Here is a 22,922-nt window from a genome sequence, read left to right as displayed (position 1 = left end):
GGAGAGGAGATAGGCCTCACCATCCCCTTGTCTACTAGCTCATGCACTTGCCTTATAATCTCCTCTTGTTGAGCTTGAGAAAATCTATAAGGAGGTTTATTAGGCTGTGAGCTCCCAGGTAGAAGCTCTATCTTATGATCTTCATCCCTTCGTTTTGAAGGTAAATCCATATGGATGTCATCGATAAATACATCTTGGAATCCATAAGAAAATTAGACAAGTCTAATTCTTCTTGATTCCTACCACTTTGTTTTGTTAAAACAGTAGTATCATTCAGAGACTCTTTGACAAAAATCATGTACGAGGAAACCAAGCTTTTCATTGACTTGTCAAAACCAGGTGAAGTTAAAAGTGGTATAGTACAACCGGACTCATTACCATCTATATACATGCTCTTTTCCCTGTAGGTGAAGTAGATTATCCTTTCAGGGAACTTCATGTTGGTAGCCATGCAGTTGAACCATGGTGCCCCTAGGATAACATCCTCATGTTGGAGAGGAGAGATTAAAAAGTCTTCTTTGTCGACGTAGCTTTGGACATGAAGCCTCAACTTCCCAATCAAGGGAGTAACGTGTTGGAATTAGGGTTGCAGAGAAACGCACACATCTTGGAGAAAATGAAGGAAGCTCAAGGCACACAATAGAGAGTGTGTTACTTAGTGTGCAATGGAAAGATAGATAGCCCTAGAGTGATGGGCGTATGTACAATGCTTGGGGAAAGAAAACCTCCTAAAGAAGGAAAAAATGTCCCAGTGGTCCTAGTGTGTTCACACACATCACTACCACATGTATATGGTAACAAATCTCCCGTGGAGTGATGTGGTGAACAAGAGCTGGCACATGAGTAAAGGGAAGTGCCATGCCGTGAGGACATGATCATTCCACAAAGGGGAGTAAGCCCAAAGCTTTGCGGAAAGCTTCAAGATTCTCAGAGACAATGACTTTGTGAAAAGATCTGCAAGGTTGTCCTGTGTTGGCACATAAGCCAAGCTGATCTCTCCTGCTAAGAGCCTCTCCCTGACATAGTGGTAATGCACCTCAATGCGAGCATGAAAAACTGGGTTCCTTGCAACTGCCAATGCGCTCTGACTGTCAGTGTAGATAGTGTTGGCAGTGTCCTGTCCAACACCCAAATCAGCCATAAGGCGTTTGAGCCATACACACTCAACCGTAGCTGTGAAGACTGCCCGGTACTCAGCCTCACAACTCGAAGTGGCCACAGTAGGTTGCTTCTTGCTCAACCATGATATACATGAATTGCCAAGCATGAAACAAAAACCACTTGTGGACACTCGCGTGTCAAAACAATCAGCCCAATCCGAGTCCGAAAAAGCATGTAAGTTTGGCGGCAATGATCCCCCCTTGGGATAAAACAAGCCAAGATGTAAAGTTCCACTAAGGTAGTGAAAAATCCTCTTGACAGCCTGCCAATGCTTAGACCTTGGGCTATACATAAATCTGCTGACCTGTGAGACTACAAAGTGAATATCTGGCCTTGTGTTGCATACATAAATGAGGCAGCCAACAATAGTTTGGTAAAGAGTGACATCATCACGATCGCCAGCATCATGTAGACTCAACTTCAAACATGTTTCCATGGGAGTGGCAATAGGTTTTCAATCCTCAAGTCCAAACTTACATAGCAATGTCTTTATGTAACTTTTCTGACACAAGGCAATACCACCATCACACTGCTTAAACTGTATACCCAAGTAATGATGCAACAGCCCCAAATCTTTCATCTTGAAAGTAGCATTCAAATCAGCCTTAAATTCAACAATATGTCTCTCATTTGGTCCAGTGATCAGCAAATCATCGACATAAAGAACCACAATGAGAAGTACATCACCCTCACGCTTTACATACAATGTGCTTTCTGTTGGACTGTTACAAAAGCCTCGTTTAACCAAATGAGTGTTAGCTTTCTCAACCAAGCACGAGGAGATTGCTTCAACCCATACAAAGACTTCTTACATTTGCACACTTTGTCCTCTTGTCCTTTTATGACAAAACACTGAGACTGAGTTACATAAACTTCCTCAAATATGTCACCATTCAAGAAAGCAGTAACAATGTCTGATTGATGTACAGTCCAACCAAAATGAGCTACCAATGCACATAGAAAACGCACAGTAGTCATACGACAAATGGGAGCAAAAGTCTCTTCATAATCTATGCCTTTTTGCTGTGCATAACCCTTTGCAACAAGTCGAGCCTTATGGCGATCGATCTCACCATCCGGCTTGCATTTCAACTTGTAAACCCACTTTGTACCAATGGCCTTTTTGCCAGGAGGAAAATCACATAAAGTCCATGTGTCATTTTCTATAAGTGCATCATATTTTGATTGCATGGCAATCATCAAATTTTCTGAATTCTGTGCTTCATCAAAAGACAGAGGCTCCTCAACATCATGTAAGCTAGACATAGCCAAAGCATAACAATCTGATGCATAAGATGCATGGCGAGATCCTGAAGAAGTACAATTAGACAAAGGTGCATCCAATTTATTGTCATGCAAGGTCAAACCGCTTGTCGTTCCGGTGTCGTATGACCATTTGATGCGATTTTGGCGAAATGTAGTCATGATCATTAAGGCTGAAATTTGACATCTTCAGATTAGCTTCATATCTTCCATGCTTGACAACCTTATCATGATACTTCGGCGTTTGCTTCCAGAACTTGAATCCGACACTTGTGAGCGAGTTTTTAATTTTGATGTTTTATTAACGAAAATCAAACACAATAAATTAAAATTACTTATTAACTGGCAAAAATTATCCAAAATTATTATACTCACCCCTAAGCATATATTTTCTCTAGAAGCATCCCAATGCTCCGGATTTTGTCATTACAACTCATTATTATGCTGGTCGGATGATACAAAAATGCTAAAATTTCCAGGTTTTGATCAAATATGTTCGAATTTGAACTCTAAATAATGAAAAAACACACACATTATGTACATATATACACGTTGGACCCCTTAATGGCCCTGACTGTTGCTAGATTCATCAATTACTCCCCTCTTCCTTGTCTGAGTCGTCACGGACGAAGGTTGGGTGCATGTGCATGGGTTTTGGAATCTGTGTCTATGCATGGCCGTGTAATGTGGCCCTATTCTGATGTTTGAGACAATGCGTTGGGTAACAAGGTGCTGTGCAAGATGCGGGGACTAAATGTAGTCTTCAGTGGCTTTTGATGGCGAGGGTGGCTGTTTATGGAACAGAAGAGCTTGCAGTCGAATTGATCTTTCCTTGATTGTTGGTGTTGTGATGGCAACTATTTTTGGAATCCATTTGTATGCGGTTTGTTCCATCTTTACAAATTCTACTTTAGTTTTCACAGGTTTCCAGTGCCATTTTGGAGGTTAAGGCTTCTTGTTTTGAGTTTTGGGTTTGGTTTCGAGTTCTGTCACCGAATCTTTAGTTTTCTCCAGTTTTGGTTGCCATTTCCACTTTGGAGTAACTTTTGAAGGTCTTTGAGATGATGTTGCTGCCGTCTGGAGTTTGTCCTTAGGTAGCCATATCTTGCTCGGTGTGTTGGTCAGCAATCTTTTCTTTATCCATACTTTCCGAATAACCTTTTGTGGTGTTTTTGGCTGATTAGCCGGTTGCTTTTTGTTGATGGGGATGCTCGGCCATGAGTGATCTGTTTTGGCAAATGGAGTCATGTACACATTAGAGTCGTGTGTGTACCTTAACACTAGGTTGGTAACGTAACAGGACATAAAAGTGTCCTTTCAGGGTTTTGAAAAAAAACTCCAAAACAATAGTAGATCCACTCATTTTTTAAAATCCTTTCATGAGGTTATAGTTCAAGGCCTACTACACATGGAAAAAATAAGAAACTTATAAAATTTCTCATCTTTTGGTCACACCAAGCCTCCAAAGTTGATGGACCAGTACATTTTCATCAAAACAGTCATTTCTTACGTTTTGTTGCATAAAAATAAGATTATGGATTTTTGTAGGACTTGAGATAAATTCCCTAGTTAACTTCAATGCGTTGGTGATCAGAACATATGATTGCTTCTCACTCACTATTTTTTGTTTTGCCAAAAGAAATAGGTACAAAAAAGTTGAATTTTTACCATTCTGCAAACCTATCATCAAAGTTTCTATAGCCACGCTCAATACAAATAATATATGCATGTTTTCTTAGTTCCCTATTGTCCTTTAGGTTCATAAGGAGCCATGGAGCATGTCAAAAGAATAATACATCTCTTACCAAGGGGAATCTTGGGGACAAAGATGAAGTACTAAATACAGCAAACATGAAAAAACTGGGTTCAACATTATGAGTTGTAGAATCCCATAGAAACTATTCAATATCTAGCCAAATTTGATCCTTATGACTAGATATGGTTACTACCTACAAAATGCATGTAGTTGTCCCAAGAAACTAACAATATTGAAAAAGCTATACTTGATATACTAGAATGTTTTGTTTTCTTCTATAATTGAAAAAATCAACCATCGTTGTCTACTATGCAAAATAGGGTATTAGGTGCCCCAAAACTCAAGGAATATTAGCTTTATGTTACAATATGCGACATAGAAAATCAAAACTACATTTGGATATCATGAAAGCTACCAAAAAAATCATAGAAGAGCTAAAATTGGCTAAAAAACAGGATTTGACAATTTTTATAATTTGGTCATAACTTACAACTTTAACATTTATTTCTCCCTAGAAGCATCATGACATGTTGAGGACTACTAAAGATAGTTCTCTAGCATTATAGACCTTACAAACATGAATTTTAGAGTGGTATAGTTGCAAAAAGTTGAAAAAAGCCAAAAACAGGATCCATTTTTTCACACAGTTTAGGTTGTGAAATGTTGTGCAAGGACAAGGTTAAACATGGAATTGATATTCCAAAAAAATGTGGAGTTTTTTTTAGCTCATGAGACAACTTTCTAGACAGATAGCACCTCAAAATCCATTTTGAAATTCTTGACATAATTCAAGGAAAATGGTCACTTAACAGGACATAAAAGTGTCATAGGACATAAAAGTGTCCCATTACCAACCTAGTGTTAACGCATGTTCTGACCATTCAGTGACTGCATTGTACGTTCTCATCCATGGAACTCCCAAGAATATTGATTCTCTGATTTCTCCGTCTTTCATTACGAAAAATTGATGAGGACAACTATTTCCATCAAGATTGATTGGTAAGTTTACTATCCCCAATGTTGGCATTGTTGCATCGTTTGCTGCTTGTAGATCACACGTGGATTGCATGAGGGGTTCATCTGTAAGCATCCTGTAAGTGGAGAAGTTGACCGCATTGACTCTTGCTCCTGTGTCAATCAATGCTTGTTGATATCTGCCATGCGGGAGTCTGACGTTGATGCAAACATCGATTCCTGTTTCCCATTGCTCATCTGTTTGAATTATAGACAAAGGAATTTTAGCCGTGTTTGCTGGTTGAGGAAGTCTTTGTTGTTGTAAGGTTTGTTTTCGCTTTAAAATCCTGACTTTGGCCTCCTTCTGCGCTTGAGCTTTTGTCTCCGTTGCTTTGTTCTTGCGCTCCTTCGCAGCGTGTATTTTGGAAAGCATCTCTGTGGTTAGTTGTATGTTGTATTTCTTTAGTCTGCAGCCACTAATCTAGTTAGGCATTTCCTCTCCCTCTAATGTCGCAAGTTTAATGGCACCGCTAGATGATATGTCATGAATCACATAGGGTCCATTTTCTCGCTTTTTGAGTTTCCGGGAATGTTGTTTCAGGGTATACATTAAGACGTAATCCCCAGTAGAAAATTCCTTGGTGATAACATGTTGATTAAAGAATGATTTCATGTTTCTTTTTTGCACGTAGATTAATGCAACGGCTCTCAATCTAGTTTCATCCAGTTTTTCCAGGACATCTATCTGATTGGATAATTCATGGCCCGTCCATTCTAATTGTTTAGCGAATCGAAGCGTGGGGATAAGGAATTCAAGTGGCAAAATCGCTTGAATTCCATAAACCATGTTGAACGGAGTCGTTTCGATTAACGTTTTGTAAGCTACTCTATATGCCCATAAAGCTGAATGCAGCTTTTGATCCCAGTCCCAGTCAGCTCTCGATTCGCCGACAATTTTGGTGAGAATTGTCACCAAAATTTTATTCGTACTTTTTGCTTGGCCGTTCGCTTGTGGGTGATAGGGAGCGGACTTCCTTTGAATTACCATGAATTCATCCTATAGGAATTCAATCACCTCATTGATGAAGTGAGTTCTTCTATCGCTCACTAGCTCAATTGGTAAGCCATATCTGGTGAAAATGTTCTCATACAAAAAGTATGCTGTCGTTTTTGCATCATTTTTGGTTGTTGCTTTAGCTTCCACCCATTTTGTTAGATAATCTGTTGCCACAATAATGTATTGAGCGTGCGTTTTATATCCCGGAGGCGCTATCGGTCCTACAAAATCTATTCCCCATTTCGCAAACACTCTTGCCCCCATCATTGGCCTTAAGGGCATATCATCTCGTGCTCTAGGAATTTATGTTTTTTGGCATTCGTCACATCGTTTCACAAACTCTTCAGCGTCCATGAATAGTGTAGGCTACCATATGCCTGCAACAAGAATTGCTTTGGCCGTTTTGTCAGCTGAGAAATGTCCACTAGCTTGTCCACCATGTGCTTGCTCTAAGATAGGAATGTATTCCTCTTCAGTTTCCCACATTCTCAATTGATTGTCTTTTCCCCTCTTGTAAAGAGTGTCCTCAATCAGTATATAGTTTTCTGCCTCTTTCATGATCGTTCTGATTCGTGATCTACTCATCCCCTCAGGTAGTATTCTGGTGGTGAGGTATTCAACAATGTAGTTACTCCATCAGGGTGCTACAGATAATCTGAATAGAGTTGCATGCTCTATTGGCTTTTGAAGCGTGCATTTAACGCAAGGTAGATTAGTGGCAAATCAAAAACTTTAGATTAGCACACTATACAAATTGATGGCGTCATCCACCCATGCGCTCTCAAGGTAGATCTTAGATGGCAATTTAGACAACTAGAGCAAGTGAATACAAGGGACTAATAATCCTTACACAAGGATGTGTTGTGTGCGTCAAGTGTGCACACCATTCTACCAAAATACTCATGAAAAGGCCTCCTTATATAGTTGTAAGGGAGCCTCTAAACGCCCATGTGCAGCCGCCCTTAGATAGCCAATTCCAAGTAGGACTCTCCCATGCGCCCATGTGTAGCCGCTTTTGGGTAGACAAGTCCTCCTAGAAATCGGCCATCGGCCAAAGACCACTGGCCGCCGACCACCGACCAAAGACCATGGACCACCAGCCACCGGCCACCGGATGGCCATTTTCCGATTGTCTTCCGGCCGTCGTCCGGACAAGATATTTCGGCGAAAAGGAATATTCCGACAAAGGAAAAAAAAGTCTCGGGGGCTTCCGTCCATGAGGCCCCCAAAGTTGCCCCTGAATTTGCTCCGTACCACCCACGATCACAAATAGAGATCTCATCAGCGTGCATAGCTGGAATCCACCAAATATATGTGCACCATTGGCTTCTCCTCATATAGGGGCCTTACAAATTGTGCAGCATATATTGTGGCAGCAAAACTTAGAGAGGTGGGCATTGCAAGTATACCAACACTCATCAATCTCTGATACATCTATGCATGCCCATTGTGAATCCGTGTTGTTTGTACATGAGCTTGGTTTAGGTACAATTCCCATTCACTCGATTCAACACACAGCCTAAGGATTTGATCAGATCTCTGTTTGTATAGCCTGCCCGCCAACATTACCAATGATCTGGATGCTGCAATGGTAGATGGTTGTCTTGTCACATTCAATGACCCGATAGTCAGCAAAGGAATTACATCCTTGCTCCATCTTGGAACCATTTCTACGTTGAAAAGATATGCATCTGGCAAATCATCATCAACTCCTACAGGGTTTTCTCCATGCATCATTCTAGATAAATGATCCGCTCTTTGGTGTGTAGTTCCTTTCTTGACTAATATTGTGAAGTCAAACTCAAGCAGTATGATGAACCATCGAACAATTCTTCCCGTACTGCAAGGTTTGTTTACTAAGTACAACAGTGCTTGGTGATCAACGAAGAATACAAATTTATTGGAAAATAAGTAGTGTCTAAACCTTTTCACCGCATAGACCATACCCAATCCCTCCCTCTCAGTTGTTGTGTAATTCTTCTCTGCATTATTCAGTTGTCTACTGGAGTAACTTATTGGAAAATCCGTGTTGCTCTCTCCAGGTTGTGCAAGTATGCATCCTATGGCATACGCTGATGCATCTACCTGGATGTGAAATATCTTTTCCCAATCCGGAGCCTTCAAAATTGGAGCGGAAATTAATCTCTGCTTCAATGTTTGAAAAGCTTTCTCGCACTCATCCGTCCACTCAAATTTAGTTATCAGTGCGTAAAGTGGTTTTGCAATTATAGCGTATGAGTAGATAAATCTGCGATAATATCCACAATGACCCATAAATGCCTTTACCTCTTTCACCTTTACTGGTCGTGGTAGATAAAAAATGACGCTAATCTTCTCCATGTCTGTCGAAATACTGTTTTTGGACACTATATATCCCAATATTTTGCCATGTCTTACGATGAAGACGCATTTCTCTGGATTCAGGCAAATCCGATATAGTCTGCATTTTTCGAACACCTTGGTCAAGTGCTCTATGTGCTCCAATCTTACAAGAGAGTGAACACACAGGTCATCCATGTAAATTTCTAAGAACTGTCTTAGATATTCTTTAAAAGCATGACCCATCAGCCTTTGAAATGTGGCTGGTGCATTGGTTAAGCTAAAAGCCATTACCCGGAATGCAAAAATACCCCATTCAGTTGCGAAAGCCGTTTTGTGCTGATCCTCTGGTTTTATCGCGAGTTGGTTGTAACTCGAAAAGCCATCTAAGAAACTATAAGCATCTTTTCCTGCCACCCTTTCTATTACATGATCATTAATGGGTAGGGGATAGTTGTCCCAAATTGTAGCAGCGTTTACTTTCTTGAGAGTGACGCACACTCTTAACTTTCCATTTTTCTTCGGGACCACCACAATCGGTGAAACCCAATCGGTGTGCTCAATTTCGTAAATAAACTCTACCTCCTTAAGTTTATCTATCTCCTCCTTGATCTTTTTCACAAACGTTTCATTGTAAGTATAGGGACGTTGTCTACTGGGTTTGGCGTCATTCTTAAGGGGTATTGTGTGTTGACAGATACTTGGATCCACCCCCTTAAGATCTTTGTATGACCATGCAAACACATCTCCGTACTTTTTAAGAGTAGCTACCAAAAGCTTTTCCTCTTCTTCAGTAAGATCCGTGGCAATATATGCAGGTTTTGGATCTTCTCCTGGCTCCGCTAGATCTATTTGTTTAGCTTTTTCAGGACTGTCGTACGATGTACCCGGTTCCTTCAATTCCCTCATTGGTTGTTGCACTATGATTTTCCTATCTTGTATGGTATACTTCTTATAATGGGACGGTGCATCCATCTTGTCAGAATTTGTGTCCTCATTTGTTTCAAAGCCAGTCGTCCATATGTCTCTGAGGGTTCACTTGAGCTTATTGTACTCCGTTTTCCTCTCTGTTTTGGTCATTCCAGACCCTGTTTCCCCCCTTGTTTTGGTCTTAGTTGTTTGCTTTTCGTGTCTGTTCTTCTTGTTGTTTTTCCACGGTTTAGTTTTGATAAACCGGCCAGTGACCTCATCTTTGACACAATCATCATCTTTGACAAGCTTTAGTTATCCCATCCTGTCATTGACAAGAGGCATCGAATTATGCTTATTGGCCCTTGATTTTCTCGTTCTCTTGGATTTATACCGCTCCTGTCGACTAGGTTTTTGGTTAGGAAACTTGTAAAACCTGTCCTGCCTTGACCTGTATTTCCGATTCGTCTATGATGCACTTGATCTTTCATCATCAACCTCTATCAGTTGGATTTCATCGTCCAGTGATGGAAGGTCACCGCTTAGTGAATCCGTGAATTCCTCCTCTGTTCGATTCCTATCGTTCACTACAGATTTCTCATCAATTATTCTTTTACACTCGGTCTCACGTGGTGGATCTTCTTGTTCCTTGCTCTCCGGTCCTGACTCAAGGATGACACTAGCCATTTGCAACGTTACTAGGTCGTATCTTCTTCGTCACAAAATTTTGTAGGTGTGCACTCGTTAACACATACGTCCAAGGTTGACAATATTTGAGTCCACCCGAATGGCTCAAAAAAATGTTCAGGGAAGGGTTTTGGGAGATAAGCTTCGTCTTCAACGGATCTTTCCAAAACGCATTCCTCTTTGATTATGTCTCCACAATCAGAGGCGCCACACATCCAGACATACGCTTTCGTTTGCATCCATGCAGGTGTTTCTTTTTCATTTACAGTGGTTGAATTAAATTCTTGCATTGGTGTTTTTGCAATGTCTCTATAGCTGTGATCCTTCATGTTGATTTTCATTATTAGCTCTTCATGCCTTAGGTAGATTTGGTCGTAACCCCAATCTTGTATCATTTTGAGTTGACGCATAAATGGTCGTCCCAAAATAATGTTAAAGTTGTTCGTTTTCTCGAAATCCGCCACAACAAAGGTGTGCTCATAATTAATTCCACACGAAGTTACAACTATTTGGTCCAGGATTCCCAATGGTCTCTCTACATACCCATCTGCGAGTTGCAGTTTCATTCTCGTTTTTCTGAGAGTTGGACGGCCCCATTTCTCCAAGATTTTCTTTGTAGCAATCGCCACTCCCGCTCTACTGTCCAGGATAGCTATCGTCTTTATATCCTGATATTCAACAGGTAAGGTTGTGTTACCCTCCTCGCCTTCACAATAATCTCCGACCTTGTTTATTGGCACTGGTTGGGCTTTGGGTTTACCTTCCCGTTTGTTTTCTTCTCCCGTAGGGTTTGTCGGAAGGGGAATCTTTACTCCTTTCTGCTTCAAATGTTTCCCCATGTCTTCCCATAAGTGTGGTCTGACTCTCAAGAGTTCGGACAACGTGATTGTGCATATTATAGGTGTCGACAACATCTCTTGAAGACTTTTTGAGTCAACCATATGTGGAATAGTTCTCATCTGTAATGGAACTAACCTTATCTCAGATTGTGCCTCATGTTCACCTATAAATGAAGGTAGGGTTTTCAAGGATTGGGCTTTGCTTTCCACAGAAATCTTCGTTCTCGCATCCCCATACAGCGATTGTATATCGGCTGGATAAAATCCGTTATCGAGGTTAATCTCAGGAATTGGAGTAGACTGTAACGTCGCGCTTCCGTTCTTTCTGTTTCTAATGGTTTCCCATAAGTGTTGTGGACATTGTTCTTCAACTTCTAGAAATGGCATTATCGTCATTGACTTACGTCATCAGTCGTGTTCGGCACCGCCCGATGATCCAGTGACAATATTGTTTCAGGCCTGGGTTCGTTTACTTGTTTTGGTTCATCGATTCTTAATTTTTCTTGCTCTTTATCAATCAACACTTCTTGTTCTGGGGTCCTAACCACCTTAGGTTCCATCAACGCCTGGGCTGTCTCAATGAGGTGTTTACACATTTCCAAACGCTTCGTGTCCACTTCTGGATGAGGATAAGTTAACCATCTCTACTCTAAAGTTTGGTTTGTTTTTAGCCTTGCTTCGTACGCTTGTAATAGAGCATCTAACGGATCTAGCACTTTCTCAACCAAGACTGATCTCCCTGAGGACGCTTTCCTCGGCTTGTTGTTAACCTCAGAAGTTTTACTCTCTCTCTCTTGTTTCAGTTGCTTCTTCGTTTCATGCAATTCATTTTGCATGGCAATTTGGGTGCTCAATCTTCTTGGTTTGATCCTGTCTCGTTTCGCCTTCCAGTATTTTTGATGGGTTCTTACGGATAAACTCTCATTTTCTGTGGGTATCGGCAACTCGATCTTTTCCTCCAAAGGCTCGTTTCTCCTTAAGTCCTTGGCTTGGGCTCTGGTTATCGCATTGATTTCGATCATGTGATCGGTTTCTGATCCGCTGCTTGCACTTGGTATCACCCCCACAATATTCATAGTCGCTTTTTCCTTGTTGTCTGGATTCTTTGGGCAATCTGGCAATATGTGATTCACACCACATCCGTCACAAAACCCAAAAATTTTCACTTTTTCGCCTTTGAAAGGGCAGTTACGTTCCCAATGACCCGTACTTCCACAGCTATAGCACTATTCAATTGATGTTTGATTTTGAGGAGGTGGTCCCATAGGTTGTCCTGCTCTATTAGGATATCCTCTTGGTTTGTAATTCTGGTTCGCAATGAACATTAATGTTCTTTCGTCTACCAAATATTGATCTCTTGAAGGTTGTGCTACATATGATGGTGGTGCCATATCCTCGCTATTTCCCCACGGTTGATAGGCTTTGTCTGCGTATATTTGTGATTCAGGTTCTGTTGTGTAAGGCTCATTCGGTTCCTTGTAACAAGAAACTTGAAGTGTACTATTTGTTCCTTGTGATGCTTCACAAGGTTGAGCATACCTAATCATGGCCCTATTTTCCTGTGGTAATGGAGGTTGTTGACCCAACACAGGTTGAGGTCTGTCTGCTCTTGCTACTAGATTCATATTTGGTCCAACTTGATATCTTGGAGAAGGTGGTTGGGATGGTCCTGCTGGAGGCCCATCCGGTCTTTCCCTCACATAGTTTTTGTTATAAAAACACTCTTCCGTGCTATGATTCGTCCATTTTTGTTCTATGGCGCACCATTTCAGTACTCGTCCATTCGCAACTGGTGCTTTCGGCTGTTGTGTGCACCACGGCGTCAGATGATCCCCCCGCATATGTCACACTTCCTCGTTTGAGATTGTCTCAACCCCGGATTTGATCTCATATGTTGCTGCATTCTCTTCGTTACCTCCTCTATCAATTGATCAATTGTCGGCATCAAGGACGCCTGAGCATCTTTCTTGGTAGAGGGTTCGCTTTTAATCGATGAAGAGCCACTGGTTATTGAATCAGTATCCTCTAACACTTCCACATATGCTTTGCAGTTATCGACAAGATATAACGCTTCCCTTGTAACATGTTGAAACATGCTACAGGCTTTCAAGTGAAGGTCCTTTTTCAAGGTTTCGTTCCTAAGTCCTTCAATGAAGAGCACAAACAATCTCTCGTCCTACGGTAATTCCCTCCTCGGGCACCTCTCAATGTATTGCTTGAATCTCAAGGTTGCTTCCTTCACTTTTTCATTCTCCCTTTGTTTAAAAGCGTATATCTTCGATATAGTATTATGCTTTATTCCCCGTTTTGAGAATTCTTCTGCAAACTCGCGCAATACATGTTCAATATTCGGACAAGTTTCAGGGTTTAAAGGTTGAAACCTTGTTAAGACCGTCCCTTCCAATGTCAGCCTGAATTTCTCGTATTGAGTATGGAAATCAGTGGTCAGTTCTGCTCTTAAGACTTTCTTGAAGAGCGATACATGGGCATATGGGTCCCCCAATCCGCTATACTTCTTCGGCATGAACTTCGCTACTTGGGATGGCCTGATCTGTCTATGGTCTGCGGTCAATCTCATTGCTCCCGTGTCTCGACTTAATCGTTCTCGTGCATCATGGAGGTCATAGGTTGCTCTCGTTGGCTCCCCCGCCCCAAATCTACTACTAGGAGGCAAATGTGATGGGGTGGCTGCAAATGTCGGACCTAAAGCCGTATGTGTAGAGATAGGAACTGCACTACCTCGATTCGTAGCCATTGATTCTCTGGAATGTAAAGTTCCCATGGGGCTTGGCATCGAATAATGAGGTCGACTGAAAGAATCAGCTACATGAGTCCTCCCTCCACCTGTGGTCAACGGTTCTGGCATGACAGTTGTAGGTGCTGGTCTTAGTGGTCTTGGAGTGACATAATACTGATGAAGTGGTCCTCCAAAGTACTTATATCCTTCCAATTCTTTTTTATCGATTGCTGCATATTGTCTTCCATACTTGTCGTATGCTGCAATTTTCGTTTCCGCTCTCTGTGTGTAAGTGAAGACATAAAGTCTTTTCCGCTCAGTCATCTCCCCGACGTAGGGTTCCTCGCATCTATAATAGAGATATTGCTCTCCATTATTATACTTGTATAACCCCAAGTAGACATTATCCGTGTTGATTCTCAACGTTTCGTTTTCTCGCCTTAATCTCGTATTAGGTAAGCTCATTGTTGGTGCCTTTTCCTCATGTTCCTCGTCTATTTTGGCTTTTGTGCCCATCAATCCCCACTTGTCTACAATGTTAGGATTCAGGACTACCGAGTACATGATACCCTCGTCATCTAGGTACCTGTCTCCACTATATCTCACAGGCACTAAGTCCTTGAACTCACTTGGTCTATCTTCTATTTTCACACAGTAGCGGTCCATACCATCTTGGTATATTTTGACACCTTGCTTGTTGTCATATTGATACTTGATGAACAATAGCTTTAGTGTGGCCGAGGGGTCTGATGGTCCTGCTGCCATGTTTTCTCTTCCGTTTAGTTTTATTTGTCCCAAGTGTTCTGTGAAATACTCGGAAGATCTCTCTGAACAAGTATCGGAGATGCCTTCTTCGAGGGTTGGCTCTAACGGTCGCACTATCCCTTGGTTTACACTCTCTTCCGTTGATGCAACACTTGTTTGATCCGCTAAATTTAGGTGTCTAGTAATGATTTGTTTTTCCGATCTCAAAAACATGAAGAAAGTGGGATTTACTGACTGGACCCAAACCTCTTACCTGGAGATGGAATGATCTTCCAATTCCTGCGACTGCATGGGTGGTTACTTGATCGGTCTCTGTAAATGAATACACTGGATGGCTATGAGATCACTGTATCATTCCAACTGTCAGCAGATTCAACACTTCAAAATGATCTCAACACAATTTTGCTTGCAGATTATTGACAGTATGTCCAATTTGAGTTTTGACAACTCCTGGTATCTTAAATAGTCTAGGTCTATGAACAAGTCAAAAATGAGCTAGATCTAGGCCAGAGGTACACCGATCGCGATCGTAGTTCTAAGTCCAAATCAAATGAAACTTCACCAGCTTGTTCACTAGGCTATTTTAAGACTACCTGCCAGACACTTTTGTATTTGGACTAAAAAAAGTCAAGTTTTTACCAATTCTTGGTTGGAAGTGCCTGTTTTTCCAAGTTTATTAGTTTGAATTGATTTTGATGTTTGATTTGGGATTTGAGAGATACCTGGGGTTTTCCTATGTACATGCTATCCCTCTGTATGGTTCCTTCCCAGTTTTGATGTGTTTTGGTCTACTGAAAGTCAATTTCTAAGCCAGTTTAGCAATTTTTGACTTGGATCTGTATTCAGATGGTTTGACAAGTATTTTGAGGTTTCTGGCTCTAGTTCCTTTAGACTTTTATGTTTGTATATACCTGGGGATCCCACAGATGAAATGTGGCACTTAGGTACACCAATCGCGATCGTACTTCTGAGCCCAAATCAGACCAAATTTGGCATGCTTGTAGACACTGATGTTTTAAGGCTATCCCCAAAGTCTTTTTGCATTTGGATCACCAAAAGCCAAGATTTTGCACTTTCTGGGTCTGTCAGGCTAGTTTTACCCAAGTGGCCTGATTTCCTTGGTTTTTGATGTTTTTAGGTGTGGTTGCTTTAGACAAAGTTGTTTAGAATCTTATCAGGAAGGCACATGTCAAATCTTGTACAATTCTGACATTGAGGTACACCGATCTCAATCGTAGTACCTGGGCCAAATCTGATGAAATTTTGTCTGCTCCCTCTGACAAGTGTTTCCTAGTGTTTTGTGCTTCCACTTTGTGATTTGAATCAATATCAATCCTGTTTGGTCAGATTCTCAAAATTTCAGAGTCTTATGGCTTTTTTGGCCAAAGTTATGGTTTTTCTGGTTTTTTGGCTTTGACTTTTGCCCCAAATCTGACCAGAATGTGATTTACTTATCCTACTCCTAAGTACAGAAATGAAAGAACATAAGAAAATGAATCAAAAAAAACAAACACGATGGATTTCGGGTGAGATTTCAGTACTCAATCGAATTAGAGAAATTGAAGAGCAAAAATGCTTTAACACACTCATTCAGAGCTTCCTAAATCTCCTAAGAGAGGATCTAGCCGGTCCACTGGCTCTAGACTCCAGTAAGCTCTAAACCCTTGTCTAGAAACCTAAATGAGGTGTTAAATGGATTTGTGGATTGATCTTTTTTAAGGAGTCTAACTGCGCACTCGGTCACTCATCACCTAAGGTGCATTCCCCGGCAATGGCGCCAATGTTTGCGGGTCGCCGCGACGGACGTCCATAGCATAGCTCTCAAGCATCAACATATTTATCAATACAAGGGAAGCAACTCGGATGAGGCATGGAAACTCACTAGGGTGTCATTCCTAATGAAGTGAACTCGAAGAGATGCAGCTACTAACTCTACAAGAAAATCAAACGCATTACCGCCAAGTAATCTACCTATGTCCTCCTACACAGCTCTCCAGTCATCACGCCAGTTTACCATGCAAATCATATCGGAATCGCACGAAACTTGAAGGGAAGCTACAGGGGATTATCAGGAACATATTCTATCACTGTCACTGCATTCAGGAGAGGTACAACGATCGCGATCGTTCATCCCAAAGTCAGCAAAAACAGCGAACAGATGATCCTAATGGGTCGTTTTAGGGTCCCTGAAGCCTCTCCTAGGGTCAAAACAACATAAAACACGCATATAGACACTCAAAACAGCGATTTAAGGCCTCAAACTCGTTGTTGAAAACCTACAACGAATCTTGAATGATTACACTTGAATGGAAGAGCAAGATGAGAGGAACACAACGCAATAAAAAAATCTGAATTTGGATTACCGTAGCTGCAATGGCGAAGATTACAAGTTTGAACAAGAAGGAGCTCTCAAACGTACATTGTCTTCTTAGTTCTCCATTAAAAAGATTATCTTCAAACTTACAAAAAATGACCTTTATAGATTAGGTCTTTATTGTCCGGCCATAAGCTCCTAAACTTCTAATTGGCTCTCTAATATACAATTGCTTCCATAAGAATAATCATACATCCTTTGACAAATTCTCAGCTTAGATATGCTTCCTTACAAAAGAATTTTACAATGGTTTCTCAGAAAAATATGATCCTTCTCTGGAAACGGCCGCTTGTTGCTTTGTCCGCCAAACAGACGGAGTTTGCATGGGTCCACAAACATCACTATGCACAAGCTGCAACCTGCATGTGGCCCAAACTGAAACATCCTTTGGAAACTTAGAACGCTGCATCTTACCCAAAATACAGCCTTCATGATCATGTTTGACAGGTGCTTCAAGAGGCGGCAAAGAAGAACCCATATCAGATTTCTACAAATGCAGCAAACTGGCAAAATTCAGATGACCAAAACGTGCATGCCAAAGTTTTGCATCTGAAATAGCCCTTGAATCTGCAACAACATTTGCAAAATTTTATCCACACTTGTCATACAAAGTGAGCCCATGGCACAAAAGGCCAGATGCAACAATTTCATCACCAAGACTAACATCATGAACTGCACATCTGTCATCCACAAATTTGACTACAAGTCCAAGTCTAGCAAGTGCGGATACAGACAAGAGATTCTTCTTGATCCCAGGTACATAAAGTGCATCAACAAGTGTGAAGGAACTGCCATTTGTAGCAGTAAGCACAATCTTTCCAACTCCCTGAACCGGATAAGTTGCATTGTTGGCACAACTGACTGAATTCCCATGAGGGATAGACTCGAGAGAAGTAAACAATTCACGATGTGAGGTAATATGCTTTGTAGCACCACTGTCGAAATACCACACATGTGAATCTGCAGCAACTGACAAGCATGCATCATGGACAACTGGATTGTAAGCGCACTATGCACTAAAAGTCCATTCTTCATCAACATCAGCAACACAGTCTCCTTTTACAGAAGACTATTCAATGGCTGCATTTGTAGTGGAACCACCCTCTTTCTTCTTTAGCCTCTTTCGCCTTCAACTTAGGACACGACTTGATCAAGTGATCATTAGCTTTACAATAATGGAAATGCGTCTTCTTTTTGCCCTTATCACCAAAATTTCCAGATGAATTGCTGCCAGGCAGAAGCATTAGGAATAGAAGTTTTGCCACTTGCAGCAGAACCATAAGAAGTGGCTGCATTGCTATTACCACCCTTTCTTGGAGAAGCAATAAAAGCCTGTTCAACTACACACTGTCTAGTCCTGTTTTTTCTAGAAAGTGACTCTTGCGACAGCAATGTGCATAATGCATCAAACTTGACAACTTCTGGATTTCCTTGGGTCGTAAGTCTCCAGGTACTAGCAAAAGTCTGGTAAGAATCTGGTAAGGCATCAAGAACAGTCTGCACAAGGGAACTGTCTGAGATAACTTCACCTGCAAAAATAAGTTTCTCATTGATATCCTTGACACTAGCAAGGAAAGTTTCCATATCATCTTTCTCATGCATAATCTTTGACTCGAGCTCTTTACACAGCAAAGCAATTTTAGCCTCATTGCACCAACCAAAATATCCTAAGCATGTTTTGCAAATTTTGCTGAACGGATGTGAGGAACAATGGTGCACTTCATAGACAATGCAATCAACGCATGAGCATGCGCATCCTTTACATCCCAACGAGCTTGTTCCGCCGTAGGCAAAACAACTCTAATAGCAGCAATCCTTGCATCAAGACTTGCAACATCCTCAACATCGCCTACATCTTCAGAACCAGGATGTACATCAATGACCTGCACAATGTTCCAGACGCTCTTTGACACAAGAACATGTTGCATCATATAAGCCCACATAGGGTAGTTGTCCCCATCCAACGTGTCCTCAACAACAAACATCTTGAACACATTTGTGTTGTTGTCAGCCATGGTAAATGTTGCACTTGATGTGAAAACTACCCAAAAATAGGAGAAACAAAGTGGGAACAACACGTGCTATACAACACAAATCTTAGAAGACTATGAGGCACCTGTTATGTAGAAAATGGCACTGATAGAAATTCTGCACAAAATGACGAAATAGCCTGTACAGTACTGTCTGTAGTGGAAACGGAGGTCGAAATGAGCCCGAATCAGAAATTTGAGCAGACTGAGCTCTTCGAGCAATCCCGAAATTTTTGTGGACCTGCAGACACTTGCCAAAGCTCACTGAAATCGGAGAAAGTGAGTAGGCGTGTGCTGGAGCAGCTGGCAACTTAGCCCTGGAGGACGCAACCTGCTCTGATACCAATTGTTGGAATTAGGGTTGCAGGGAAACGCACATAGCTTGGAGAAGACAAAGGAAGCTCAAGGCACAGAACAGAGAGTGTGTTACTTAGTGTGCAATGCAAATATAGATAGCCCTAGAGTGATGGGCGTATATACAATGCTCGGGGGAAAAAAACCTCCTAAAGAGGGAAAAAATGCCCCGCCGGTCCTAGTGTGTTCACACACATCACTACCAATGTATATGGTAACATAACGGAGGCTTATTGTCCCTTGAAATCCCCATCAACAATTACAATATCTCCCTTCTCGAAAGCTTGTATGCCCAACTCCGTTGATATGAAGTTGTGAGTAGAGCCAGAATCAAATAGGATGAAGGCATGATCATACTCCCTCACCTTCCTCCAAGCATATGAAAGGGATGATCCTTTGCAATGAGCATCCTCTTTTGGAGCTTCATCCTTGGAAGCTTTAGGAGTCTCATTGTGGGAATTTCTTTTGTCCTTGCTCCCCACACTTACAGTATTTGTGATATTTGCAAAAAGCCTCTAGCTCTTCAGGAGAGAGTTTGTTTTTACCTTTGTAAACTCCTTTTTCCTTGGTCTTGTTGTTGTTGTTGTTGGAATTGCCTTGGGAAGAACTTTGAGTAGTGTTCTTCCCTCTCAAATCAGTCCGATATTTGTTTTACATGGGTTTGGCATTCCTTTTAGACACTTGTTGGAAATTAATGTGAGAATCAACCATAGTGTGGTGGATGACTTCGGTGATAGAACCAAGACGTTGTGAGTTGACATGCTCATCCATTTTTTAAGGTAATCCTGCACAAAATTGTTGCTTTTGCTCGGTGAAGTCTATCTGTTGAAAGACTGTAGCTTTGAGATGTAAATCCCAAAACATATCCATTGCAGATGGTATCTCCTAGGAAATCAACTTCTTCTTGCGCAAAACTATATTTTGCATAAGATAGAACCAAACATGTTTTGCTTAGGAGATTGTGAAATGGCTTAAGGTGTTGAATATGTAATTCTATATTTTTAAAGTATATCAAGATGTCATCTAGATATACTAAGCATAAATATTTTATTGGTCCAAAAATAATTTATACTCTAAAAGGTTAAAGAGAATACTCTTCACTCTTTACGGCGAGGCAAAGTAAGAAAAGTATTCCCTACAACATGAGACTAGCTTTCAACCTCAACCACAACAGCTGCACCTACAACATGTATAAGTGCTCCAATCCTTCAGGATAATTCACTCCCAAAAGATATAGTAGTCAAGCAACAATCAATAGGAGAGTAGCTATCCAAAGGTAACCCTTTTACCCCTGAAGAAATTCAAAGGCTTAGGGATTGCTAGCTTTGAAGCTGAAATATCTGCCAGCAAAAGAGAGGGTCAAACACAAAAGAATCAGTAACAGTGGCTGAGCAGAAAAAGGATCAACCACCCAATGAAGAATCCATAAAGCTACAAATAGTTACTAAAAACAAAGAAACCAATACGGCTGATGAAAGGAAAATAGTAAATGCCAATAATGTGGCTATTCCTATAGTAGGTTTACTAATCAAATCAAAAGGCCTCCAACCTATTTCAATCATAAAGTTACAAGTAGTTACTAAAAACAAAGAAACCAATACGGCTGATGAAAGGAAAATAGTAAATGCCAATAATGTGGCTATTCCTATAGTAGGTTTACTAATCAAATCGAAAGGCCTCCAACCTATTTCAATAGATGCACTAATGGATATAGGAGCAGGAGTTGGCAGCTTTGCAAAGAAATCCCTATTTTCGCAAACAATGATCCAATAATATCTAGAAGCTAAACAAATGGTCTACGGTAATGGTTCCAAAGCCATCATTAGAGAATTTGTATACACATGGATACAACTAGATGTTGCTTAGCTCCCTATTAGATTATCCCTACATTCTAATAATATGTGTTATGATATAGTAATAGGTTTTGACCTAGTATCAAAATTATCCCCTAGTATATTTTCAAAAAATAATTTTACTTTTTCATACATTGGAAAAACATATAGTATCCCTATTAAGAAAAAAGCCAGCTATGCAATCAAAAGCTCTCTACTATCTATTAACTATTGTGATAACAGATTTAGAGAATGGTTCTCCAATGAAAAAGTAAAATAAAAAACCAAATTGAAGTCATCAAGGAAGAAATTTTGACATGAACCTCCGACAACCCATTAGCTTTCTGGGCTCAAGAGAAATACATGATTACTCTTCCAACTATCCCCGAAGAAAACATTAATAAGGCTTCACACCCATGTATGTTTATCAAAGACACAAAGCTTTGTAGAAAGGAACTTAATGAGATTTTATAGAAAGGAATAATTGAACCATACAATGAAAATTGGGCCTGCAAAGCCTTCTACATTAACAATCACAACGAATAGAAAAGAGGAAAAAAGAGGTTAGTGATTGACTATAAACCTCTTAACAAAATTCCTGGTAGCAATAAAGCTCCCAATTCCTTTTCAAGAAGACCTAATTTGGTAAATTCATGGTGCAAAAGTATTCACCAAATTCGATCGCAAAAGCGGATTGTGGCAATTTAAGGTACATCCCAAATATAGGTATAAAACAGCCTTTGTAGTTCCTCATGGTATGTTCCAATGGATTTCTATGCCAATCGGATTAGCAAATGCTCCATCATAACACTAGTCCTGTAATTGGACTCTTAAGTGTGTCATGTTTTCCTATCAAGCTTTGGCAATTTATTTGTCAAGCTAGAAAGAAGTTTCTTACACCTTGCTTTTACCATATGCTAGTTCTGAGGGAAAGAAAACACTAGATTTTTCCCCATGTCAAAATACAATCCCTATGGGGAGAATTATGGTATGTTCTCATGAATTTTAGTAAAATTTCAACCTGTTTTGCCACAAAAATATCTTAAAATTCTTATATCTTTTTGTAGAGATGGATTTTTTAATGGTTATAAAAGCCAAGTGTTAGTACTTAGTGTTACAAAACAGTGGAATTTCCTTCAAAGATTAGTTTCCAAGTCACATACAAATTATAAGCATAATTTCATGCTTGAGCATGTGCTAAATAAGAGCATAATTTTGGTCTTCCAAAGTTCCCCTCAAGAAATTGGGGCTATTTTAATGCAATTTGACAACTACAAATGACTTTAAATGTTGAAACCAAGGAGCTACGTTTTTTTTTTGCTCTCTAACTCAGTTAAATCTCGTTGATTGAACTCTATCTTGAATTTTTTATTGTGCAAAAACCCTTGAAAATCTTGAGTTCTCCATAATAACATTGAAACCAAAGTTTTAGGCACCCCAGTTGTGTATGTACCATGTACTTTGATACATTTAGCTGATCTATGTGAAAAGTTTTATATTCTTAAAGGTTTTGAATGCTTATGTCTATCAAGAATGAAAATATCAAAGCTTTCTCTTGCGCAGTTTTAAATATTTAAAAGGATTCAATACTTGTTGCATACCAAAGCCCTTTTACTTTCCACCTTAAGTCCTCAATGGAAAGGGTAAGCAGTGTATCACTTTCTAAACTCACCAATACATTAAAAAATAAATCTTTTTGTATAATGATATGCTTGGAATGGCCATATCAAACATGTAGAACTTTCCATTATTTTATTGTGGGATGGGTTTCTAACGTCACTCCTACCTTATTGCAGACATAACGAGAACCACGAACATAATTGTCAATCCATGGGACGACACTGACTCAGCTAGTGCATAGAGGCTACAAGAGAAAGTCAATCGG

Source organism: Adiantum capillus-veneris, chromosome 24 (genome assembly GCF_014529385.1).
Source record: "Adiantum capillus-veneris isolate H3 chromosome 24, ASM1452938v2, whole genome shotgun sequence".
In the NCBI taxonomy this organism is placed as follows: domain Eukaryota; kingdom Viridiplantae; phylum Streptophyta; class Polypodiopsida; order Polypodiales; family Pteridaceae; genus Adiantum; species Adiantum capillus-veneris.
This window is presented reverse-complemented; position numbering follows the sequence as displayed.